This window comes from Poecilia latipinna, unplaced genomic scaffold (genome assembly GCF_001443285.1).
Source record: "Poecilia latipinna isolate Pla-1442-1.1 unplaced genomic scaffold, P_latipinna-1.0 Scaffold1005, whole genome shotgun sequence".
NCBI lineage: Eukaryota > Metazoa > Chordata > Actinopteri > Cyprinodontiformes > Poeciliidae > Poecilia > Poecilia latipinna.
In genome coordinates, this window is record NW_015113621.1 from 201,295 (window position 1) to 212,205 (window position 10,911).

The window sequence follows — 10,911 nt, forward strand, 5'->3', positions numbered from 1 at the left end:
ACAGTCACTTGCCTAACAATTGTGCACACTGTATATTCAACTATGTACAAATTATTGCCCTAGAACTGACATTTAAGATTAATTAAATGTCACAGTTTCCCCTCTAGAGGGAGCCACATCTCCAAACATTCTTCAGCAGCGATGTCGAGGCAAACCAACCATCTGGTGAGCGCAGGAGCACCTGCTGACCTCCTGTTGGCTAAGAGACAAGCTATGGAAAAATCCATCCATCCATGTTTATGAACGTAAGCGGCTACAGAAAGAAACACCCATGTGGAGGGTGAGAAGATCAGAGAACAGCTTCTTGCTGTGTCTGGCTGCAAACAAGAAGCATGTGTTCAGTTGCGCTTTGTATGGAGCCAGTACGTGTCAAAAAATGAATCCGTGAATGAAATGAAAAATGAAAAAAATCTGCGTTTGTTTACTGTGATGAATGCAAAAAAAAAAATGGTCACAGAGGGTTTTTCCTAAAGGTCAAAGAATTGATTTTGTGTTCAGCTCCCACAGGGAGAGCACCTGGATCGTCTGGACACACAGAGGCCTTTTTGTGCTGCATCAGACTCCACTGTGTCTAGGTGTTAAAAATCCAAGCTTGCCGTCATTTCTCAAACTAATTTCTCACACAAACACAGACACTAGCTCACTGGTGGAGCCCTGCCTGTGGCTGAATGAACGAACGAATGAATGAACGAAAGGGTGGGAGCTGCATGGGGAATTCGGTGAATGTGCGGCTAAATCCGAGCCCGGTCTTGAAACCCAGGCAGAAGCCCGAACCTCGTGCCAACAAAGCAGCTGGGTACACGCCGGGCACATTTTTCTGTTCAGCCATGCTCTTTGTGAATAATATGTATCAACGCCGTCCCCGCTCAGACCTGCCAGTTAGCCTTTGGAGATGATCCGGCTTCAGCACCCCGTGGCATCTCAGGCATATGTTTGCCCGTCGCCTGCTGAGCATATCTCAGCATCAGAAGCGGTGGAGGGAGAGGGAGCGACAGAGAGGGAGCGAGAGAGAGGCTTCGGATCGAAGCGTATGCAAATATCCGAGGTCCACCGTGGGGGACAGTCCCCCTACAGAGGGAGCTTCAGCTGGCATGCGTGGCACGACGGTGAATACGTTTCTGGATGCGGGCAGCGCCGCTTCAAAGGCAGTCAAATCAAACGCAGGACAAACCCGCACTGTGTTTGCACTTTGACACCAATATCCGGGTGTTTTCTGGAGCGCAACACCTCAAATCCCACTTTTTGTTTAAGCTGGCCAAAAAGATTTCAGTTATTCTAGAAGTTGATGACCATTTAAAGACCAAAATGCAATACTAATGTGTTTACTAAAATTGCCTCCTTACATTCTCAGACTGTATTATTTTGTTACGACTACGGGTGGGCATTTATCATATTGTTTATCATGATAACATTTTGATACATTTGTGGCCTCCAACTGCAGTTAAACAATGACACAAATTTGGCCTGTCAAATTTAAGTTTATGGTCAAAATTTGGCAACATTTAAGGATTATGAATACTTTTACGAGACACTGCAAGAACAGAGCCAAGAAGTATTTTTATCTGGGTTCATGGAGAACTGGAAGTGCTTTTGGAGGCTAAATGAAAGTTGAATTTACTGTCCTGCATCATGAACAGAAATTTTAAACATAAGTGGATCCTCAATTTGTTTTCTTCAATCTCTATTTTCCACCATCAGGCTTTGGTTGGGACCGGCAGGATTAAACGCTTCATGCATCAGCAATAACGTTACGACACATCTGTTAGGTGGTGATGGACTTTATCAGCGGGAACATAAAAAGCAAAAAGTTGTCGCTTCATATCCTAAACCTCTTTCATACTGCAGAAAAAAAAAACATTAGTTTAACTTATCAGGAGTAAGTAGTCTGTTGAGGAGGCGTGCATAAACAGGACCCTTCGCCACCACTGTGCTGTGCACCTTTGTAGGAGCGTAACGCGAACTCCCTCACCCAGTCCCGTCTCCAACCTCGAGATTAGGGCAGAGGATTGTGCACAGCTGCTCCCTCAACATCCCAGATAAAAATCAGGCAATTTCACAGTCGGTGGCATTCTTTCATCCCCTAATCCACGAGCAGCTCACAGTTCAAGATGAACCTAACTGGGATGAGAACAAGCTTTTTGGAGTTGACCTTTCCAGACATGTATGGGTACAGTTGTACAGATGTTGAGTACCAGATCAAAAACAAACAGTGCAAATTGTTCTTGTCTCCTGGATTTATTTAGTTAGTAAAGTGAGGTAAGGCTTGAATCTTTTATAACATCTTCTAATATTTTAGCAGTAAGTTGAATTGGTAAAACTGTGATAATACAACTCAGAGGTGCAATTCATTAAAGAAAAGCAATGGACAATTTCATGATGCGCCGATATGGTTAAAACAAAAAGACTAATATTGGTCAAGAAAACAGCCACAGAACTTAAACGCTGTGGCTGTTTAAGTATTATGACTTTACAGAGTAAATATGACTCTGTAAAGTCATATTTACAGAGCAACTGAAGACCAGAGTGCAAGAATAAACACCTTTCAACTCGTACCTAAGTCGTTTCTGAAGTGTTTTCATTTTCTCATCTGGACATTTCCGCAAAGAAATGCAACTTTGATGAAGAAGACATGACGGATTTCAGACAGATTAAGGGTTTCAAAGCTATTTGTTTAAGGTGTAGTTTGATTCCAGTGGTTGCTGAGCCTCAACAAAGTAACTGATTAAAAAGAAGAATGACAATCTTCAGAAATTAAGCTGGACGAAATTAAATTACCATTTGAATTTTCCCACCTGACTAATTTTCCTATATGCTAACAACTAGCATGTAAGTGTCGCATTCTGCTTGCAGGCTTCGGCTACAAAAGTTTCATGATATGCTAGTGCAGTGAAAACGTTGGGGACGCATACGAATTCAAAGAAGGGCACCAAACAGATGAAATCATTTGCAATCTGGTCAACCTTCAACTAACGCCAGTAAAGCCAGAAACATTTCCTCGTGTGAAAATTAAATATTTTCCTAAAATTCAAAGCTTCCAGAGTTCAGTCTCTTTTCTGTTCAGAGTTTTTTAAATAACAGTGACGCAATGCTTGCTATGAATTCAGCTCGGCTGTAGATATTCCAGTAGCGGACAGGCTTTAAACGTGGAAGACAGTGGACGGATGATGAATCAAGGATGAGACAACAGATGGCGAATGGTTCCAATAATCATCGGGATGATAAATCAATAGATAGATGAAGTGTTTTTATGTATGGACGTTTTGCTACAGCTTCACAAAACACTGAGGGACAAATTCAATTACCAACACAGGTGGAGTTTTACTTTATATGACATCATCAGAGAGACACGGCTGTTTAAATGTGCATTTATAACAATAAAACAAATGTATTTAATTAGAAAATATTTAACCAGAAGAGCAGCAAGTAGCTTCTAAAGCTCATTGCATGTACTCAAAAGTTTAAGCTACTTCCTGTTTACTCGTACGCAGCTGATTTCCTGTAAAAGCTTCGCCATAAGAGGCCAACATGTACAGACTTCCTTTAAATGTTCTTTATTACTGGAGCATCACCCATCCTTCACAGAACCCCCCCCGCCACCCTCCTTCTCAAGTCATCCAATGCACCTCTTTTCTCTGACCCCAGCATCCATTTGCAGAGCAATTCTTCACTCAAGTTCAAACAGGGGACAAAAAGGTACTTCATGGAGGAAAAAAAAAAGAAGAAGGGCCCATGAATCAAAAGGCACGGAAATGGAATTCACTGTACAAACGCTGGGAGAATTTCAATGTCCGCCGAGGCACAGTGGAGCTCTGTTCGTTTCTGTTCGCGGGCCGAGGGGTGAAAGGAGCAGCCGCCGCAGCGGGGCACATCCATTCTGACAAGTCCTTATGCACACTCTGAAAAAAAGGCCTGAGCCAGGTCTGTTTGTTTAAGAGGAAATGGACCCAGCTGAAGCTCCAACAAAATAACAGGGTCGTTTAATGGTTTGCGCCTCACCGTGTTTATTTGGCAGATATGAAACCACATATAAAATGCTTCCCGCTTGCTGTGCATATTATTAAGAAATCAGGAAATTTCATTTTAGTATCTTATCTTCTTCCTCTCAATTTAAGCAGCAACTTTATTAAATGGTATTTAACTGGGAATGATGCCAAACCACGTATGGAAAGATCATCACGCGAAGTGACAAAATTCAATGTTTCGCTCCGGACCTCGCTGATAAATTAAGGCAGCTGTGGTATTTTGCTTGCTTTTAGCTGTGATTTATCCAGAGTTTACATGTTTCTCATAAAGAGGGCAGCTCTCTCCTCATGTTTTAAACACTGAGCTACTTCAAAACGTCTAACGGTTACAGATACTGACTTTAGTATATCATGTTTGTGAAAATATCCCACACCTCTGAACCCTTGAGATGCTCATCCAGACAACGAGATAAAAAAAACCCCCCACCAAACTATTTTTGTCTAATTTCTAGTGCACATATCTTAGTACTTTTGAATTAAGACACAACTAACTTAAAAGTAACTTATCATTAGGATATATAAGCTTATTTTAAGTAAATAATTCCTTGATATTGATGAAAAAGTTATAGTTTCATTTGCAGATTATTTAACTTATAATAAGACATTTTTCACAGATAAAGTTAATTTATCTGCCAATTTAACTTTTTCATCAATATCAAGGAATTATTGACTTAAAACAAGCTTCTATATGTTGATGATAAGTTACTTTCAAGTTGGTTTTGTCTTATTTCAAGTGTAATAAAATATATGCACTAGATACGAGACTAAAAGTACTTGGTAAGATTTGTTTTTGCAGTGAAGGTGTTTTGGTGGGAAATGAATGGACAAAAGCAAAAATCTTTTTGAAGATACTTGCTGAACCTCGGTGTCAATCTCCACAGTGATAGAAGTCTTGGGCTGAAAGACCAATCAGAGAGGAAAGATGCAAGTTCTCCAAAGCAGCATAAAAAGTCGACGGTAGTTTGTAAATACCCTCAGGGACAAAGTAATGTAGTTTTTTGGAAACATGGGTCTAATGAATCTAAAACTGAAGTGGAGGAAAAACAGGAAACGCTTCAAAGATGAGAAAAACCAACAGTGAAGTACAGAAGAACAGAATTTGAAGAGATTAAAAACTTAAAGCTCTCTTCTCTTTCCTGTTATTCTACTCACCAAAGAGAAATGAATTTGCTAATCCCGACTGACCTAAAACAGGAAAAGATTAGTCAGATTTAAAAAGTTGCATTACATATTTGTCTCCCTGACTGACACTGAATCAGAAAGCTACTTTTGTGCAATGAGGTTATTTTGATTGGCAACCTGTCTGGAAACTCCAGCTTTAACCCAAAAATGAAAAGCAGGAGAGCTTAACTGAAGAAGAGTGAATGCTGAAACTGAACCAAGAGATACTTCAACAACGTTTTAATTACACTTATACAACCTATTTATGCCACCTTTTTAAATTTCCCACGATTTGTTTGTTTGTGGGAGCGTTTTGCAAATGATTTGTAAAGGTTTCCGTTTGTCTGAACTCTTGTGATTATTTTGTGAAGCAAAGTTTTTCTGCTTCCTGTATGTTTCCTTTGTTCATGCAACAGGTACCTTTGCTGAGAAGAGATTATTTATTCAGCAACTTTAAAAAAATAAAAAAAAGTCAGTCAGCAGTGTAAGGCAAACAGATTTTATCCAAATGTTAACATGACACGCTGGAGGGACTATGTCTCTCGGCTGGCCTGGGAACGCCTTGGGGTTCCCCCGGAGGAGCTGGAAGAAGTGGCTGGGGAGAGGGAAGTCTGGGCCTCCCTTCTGAAGCTGCTGCCCCCGCGACCCGATCCCTGATAAGCGGAAGAAGATGGATGGATGGATGGATTGATGTTAACATCTCAGTGTACTTCATGCATTGCGACGTCGACGGTGTGACGCTGCGTGTTGCCCTGACCTGGAAACCATTAAACTAAAGTTATGTGTAAAAAAAAAAAAAACTGTTAGAAAAAATACAACCAAAGTGAAGAAATAGTTTCTTCCAACTAAATGGTTGGCGTGCTCTTTACTTGTATCCACACAAGTTCTTAACACCAGTAACTACGGATGGATGGATGGAAAGAAATGAACGAGCCTGCAAGCAATTACCATCATTTCAAGATTCCAGCGGGCAGGCTTATTTTTGCGCTACTTGTGTATCAAGAGATCAAACTCATTACACGTCTCCTAATGTAGATTCTAATTAAACAGACAGTGAAGGATGAAAACAGCCACACAGGTTTCCTGATTACTTCCCGACTCCTTTTTGATCGAGAAACAGCGGCTAAAACCTGAGTGATGTGAAGGCCACGAACACCAGGAATGATCCTCTGACCTCATCCCAGCCTAGCATCTGCTAAAGGGCATTACTGCTCCATCCTGCGCCCCTCTATGACCCGTGGCCATTTGACAGTGGGTCAGAACTGACCAAACAGAGCCTGCCAAGCACCCCTGTCTGTGGGCCCCGGGCACCAGACTCGGGGGCCCTCGCTGGCCTCTTTGCTTTTTGAGGCTTTGGGAAGATTAATAGGCCTCCTCCGCAGAGCGCCTTTGTGAGGCAGCGCCCAGGCGTGTTCAAGCTGTCGGGTTTACCGGAGACGAAAGGAGCAGCGGCTAATTCCACCGCAGGTCAGTTTGTCTGTTGCTGTTCTGCATTTCCAAATGGCTCGGAAGTAAAGGTCACATCCGGGCCAGGAAACAGAACAAAAATCTAACTCGGAGCAAAAATTGCAAACCCCAGAATTTAAAAAAAATAAAATAAATCTTACATCGGCCTTTATCTGCGTGGTGATCGTAACCCAAAATGCCCAGCTGAACAAATCAAACACACAATCCAGTCTGCTCTCGGTTCAGTTTGGTTTATGGATTAATGCCGAAATCGACGACGACATGCATGCAAATGTACATATCATATTTGCACAGCCGCTTTCGGAAAGAGGTGGTAATCATACACAAACACTTGGGTTATTTTAGCCGAGCAGATTCGCTAGACTCATTTAAACACACAACGCTGTGGAAAAGTCTTTACCCCCTTACAGATTTCTCCGGTTTTGTTTGATTGTCATACCAAAGAATTTCAGATCAACAAATTTCACAACCAGACGTAAACAAACAGAATAAATACAAACAGCGTTTTTAAATGATAATCTCATTTCTTAGGGGAGACCGACAAGATCTCTGCCCTGTTAAAACATAAATTAACTGGTTCTTATTGGAAACCGGAGAGCAATACAACTTCCCACAATTAGGATTTGTTACCGTCAGACCTGAAAAATTACCGAAATGTAACATCTATGTCAAAATGAAGTAGGCTATAAGACAGTGGTGTCAAACTCCAGTCCTTAAGGGTTGGTGTCTTGCAAATTTTATATGTCTCTCTGCTTCACCACACCTGGCTCCAATATTAGCTCGTTAGCAGAACCCTGCAAGGCTCGACTGCATGCTAGTGAAGCAGTTTCACCATTTTAATTCAAGTGTGAAGGACAACGGACACATCTAAAAGTCGTGGGACTCTGGCCGTCGAGGAATGTAGTTTGAAACCACTGCAAGATCTTAAAACATAACATACCTAAGTCTAAAAAAAGAACCCCGAAATTTCAGGAACAGATGAGAAACATTTACATCCACGAGTCTGGAAAGAGTTACAAAGCCATTTTTAAAGGCCAAGACGCACTGGATCCACGTTAAAGTTAATGAGCCCTCGCAGACCGCCAACAATTCCCTGCAACTACGTCTCCGACTGTCCAACTAGGCAGCAATTTGACGAGAATGTCATGAGTGTGGCAAAGTAAAACACATCTGCTTTGGGGGGAAAACACAAACTAGGATCTTTTACCCACAAAAGCAGCAGTGTGGTTATCCATGGCGGGACCTCGGAAGTACAGAAAAAAAATGAAAGAGCGAAATGATGACCTTGCTTGAGCAGGTTTGATTTTACTGCCAGTCCAGTTTGTGCTTATGCAGGTGGATTTCTGGTACATTAGCTTGGCCGTTGCCTTCCTATCTAATTACACCCGATTCCCATCGCTCTTCAGTGCTCTGTCTGGTATTCCTCCCATTGAAGTGGATTTGTCTTGTAGAATTTCAACCGAGCCAACCATCAAACAGAAGGAGAAGTTGTGAGCGATGACATTGATTTTCTGCGCTGTTTTAGAATCGTAGTTTGTTTGTAGTTTTAGCAATGGCTAAACAAAGCCATTCATTCCAAATATCAAACTAACATTAACAGCCGCCTCGTTTAGCTCAACACTACTCTCTTAGCAATGGATGATGATTGTGTGCAGCGTTTGCACACTGGTAAGCTTCATAGCATCCATCTAACGCAGTACATACACCATGGGCAAACGTTAGCATGGTTAGCATACAGAGTACCACATCTCCAGCAAGCAATCATTTCTCAATAGTCAAAGGTCCAGAGCAAAGTGTAGAACAAGGGGCTGGTTCAGGCTACCGATACATACTCTCACAAGAATACTTGATTTTGCAAGTGAGTTGCTTCGTACAAGTACCGTCATGTCAGAGTCAGGACAAAAAAGTCTGATCCAAGTGTAAACAGTCGGACGCAAGCGGTGTGTGTTGGCCTTAAGGCCTGAAGCTTCCAGAGAACCACAGTGAGAGCTATTGTCCACAAATTAAGAGAACATGAAACAACCTTCCCCGAGAGTGTCCAGCCTACCAACAACATCAAATAAGAACTGTAACCCTCACTTGGTCAACATTCATGATTCAACAACAAGAGACAGGACAACACTGGGTGTCATGGAGGCATTCCTAAAACACTCCTGACCAAATATAACAGAAATGTCTTGCATTTGCCAAAAAACAAAACAAAACAAAAAAAACATCTTAATGAGCCAAGACTTTGTGGAAAATATTCTGTGGATTATTGAGGCAGAAGCTGCACTTTCCGGATGGTGTGTAAAATCTTCTCACAGGATTTCAGAAAAGAACATACCAGCTGTTTAACAATGTGATGGCAGCATGATGGCCTGGTTCTGCTTTTCTTCTTCAGGACCTGGACATGCTGTAACTGACAGAACCATGAATCCTGTGAAGGCGAACGAAGGAAAGCGAAGGTTTTTAGGGTGAACTAGTAACGTTTTGGACTTTTGGGACCTTGTAGAAGCATTTCATGCTTAAAAACTCTCCAATGTAGCTGACTAAAAACAATTCTGGAAAGACGAGTGGGCCAAGTTCTTCCACATCGATGTAAATAAATTCATTGCCATTTATTGCAATCATGATGGCAGGTATTCCCACCAAAGGTGTTACAATTAATAAATTTTGGGGAGCAATTACATACATTATACAGGAACGGATTGCCTTGGACTGCAATTTATCCATTTCCCTGGACAAATTAAATAATCATTTGGGAACTTTGTATTCACTCAGGTTATCTTTGTCCAAAAATTCAATCTTTGACAATCATAAACACTTGACTGTGCCAAAAATAAAAAATAATAATAATAATTGGGGAAAACGGAAGCGATCAGAAAGGGGGAGAAAACTTGATACAAACCAAACAGTTTTTTACACCAACTTTGAATGTTGAGCTGAAAATGTTAGAGATTTTTTTTTTCCTGGATTTTATGCAAAAAATCTTTTGGGCTGAAACCATTTTAATGATTTTTCTTCGCACTTGGTTGCAGGTGAGGGCCTTTTGATTCCTGTCATGTCACGCCTCCAGTAGTGCAGCCACCAATAAAAGCCTCTTTTACCCTCTCTCTCTTTCCTCACCCTCTCACACACACTGAGAGTGCACGCACACACACACACGCACATGCAGTCTTCTAGCTGCTCCAGGTGCCAGGGTGTGAAGAGATCAGCCAATCCCAGGCCTCATCTGAAGCTGGATGGTGGCCATCGTGTTATTAAAAGCTACGGGTGAGCTTTGCTGCTCGCCTTTTCCTCTGCGCTCCGAACGATTTATGGGGGGAGAAAAAGAAAAAAAAAAGACTTATGAAACAAAACAGCGTTGAGAAGAGCGTATGCTTCCCAGAGGGGGGAAAATAAATTTGAGTTTTCTGTTAGTTGTCTGATAAACAGCGCACTGAATCACCACTACCATCCATTTTCATGAGCTGATAAGGAACCAGCTTATGGGTCATGATGGCATGATTGATGTCTCCATCTCGCTGCTCTTTGTGTCCAACAATAATTTCCAGTGATATTATTTCCATAAACATCATTAGGAGACAGAGTCGTTCCATCTCCTCAATCAGGACTACTGGGAAAGCTGAAGTGCCTTTGATGAGATGAGATCACATTTTAGAGGGAGCCGCTTTCCTCCTCGCCTGTAGCCAAAAACAGCCCTAATTGTGTTTTGTCCCATATGTGAATTATTATTAACGGCGATTCATTTACTACACTTCCTTTGCCAATTTCCTAAATTAAAAAAATAGCATGTTGAGATTTACAGCGCCTCACCCCCTTTCCACGCTCATTTCCAGCACCAGCTTCCAGCGTAGCTATGGCAACTTCCAATCATCAAGGTTGGTAGAGCCTGCTGGCCGTGTGCTTGGCGCGAGGCTCTGAGAGGCGCAGGTGGAGCACATATGGAACAATGGCCTAGTGGAGGAAAAAAAAAAAAAAAAGAAGCACCCTGCCCGTCTGCATGTGCCAGCAGTGCCCATTTTAATCCCAGCGTTACCTTCTAGTGCTCTCTGATGGAGATGTTCAGCTGCAATCACAGCGTCTGACCAGCGCTGGGCCTGTGCCAAACTTCACTTCACAAAGCCAGAAAAGTCTCAGAAAGTCATGCATCCACCCTCTTTTAGATTATTTACAATTACCGAAGCAGTGATGGCTTTTCCAGATTCACAATTACTAGTTTCCACCGAATATGCCTTATATATATTATATGTCACTGATATATATATATATATATATA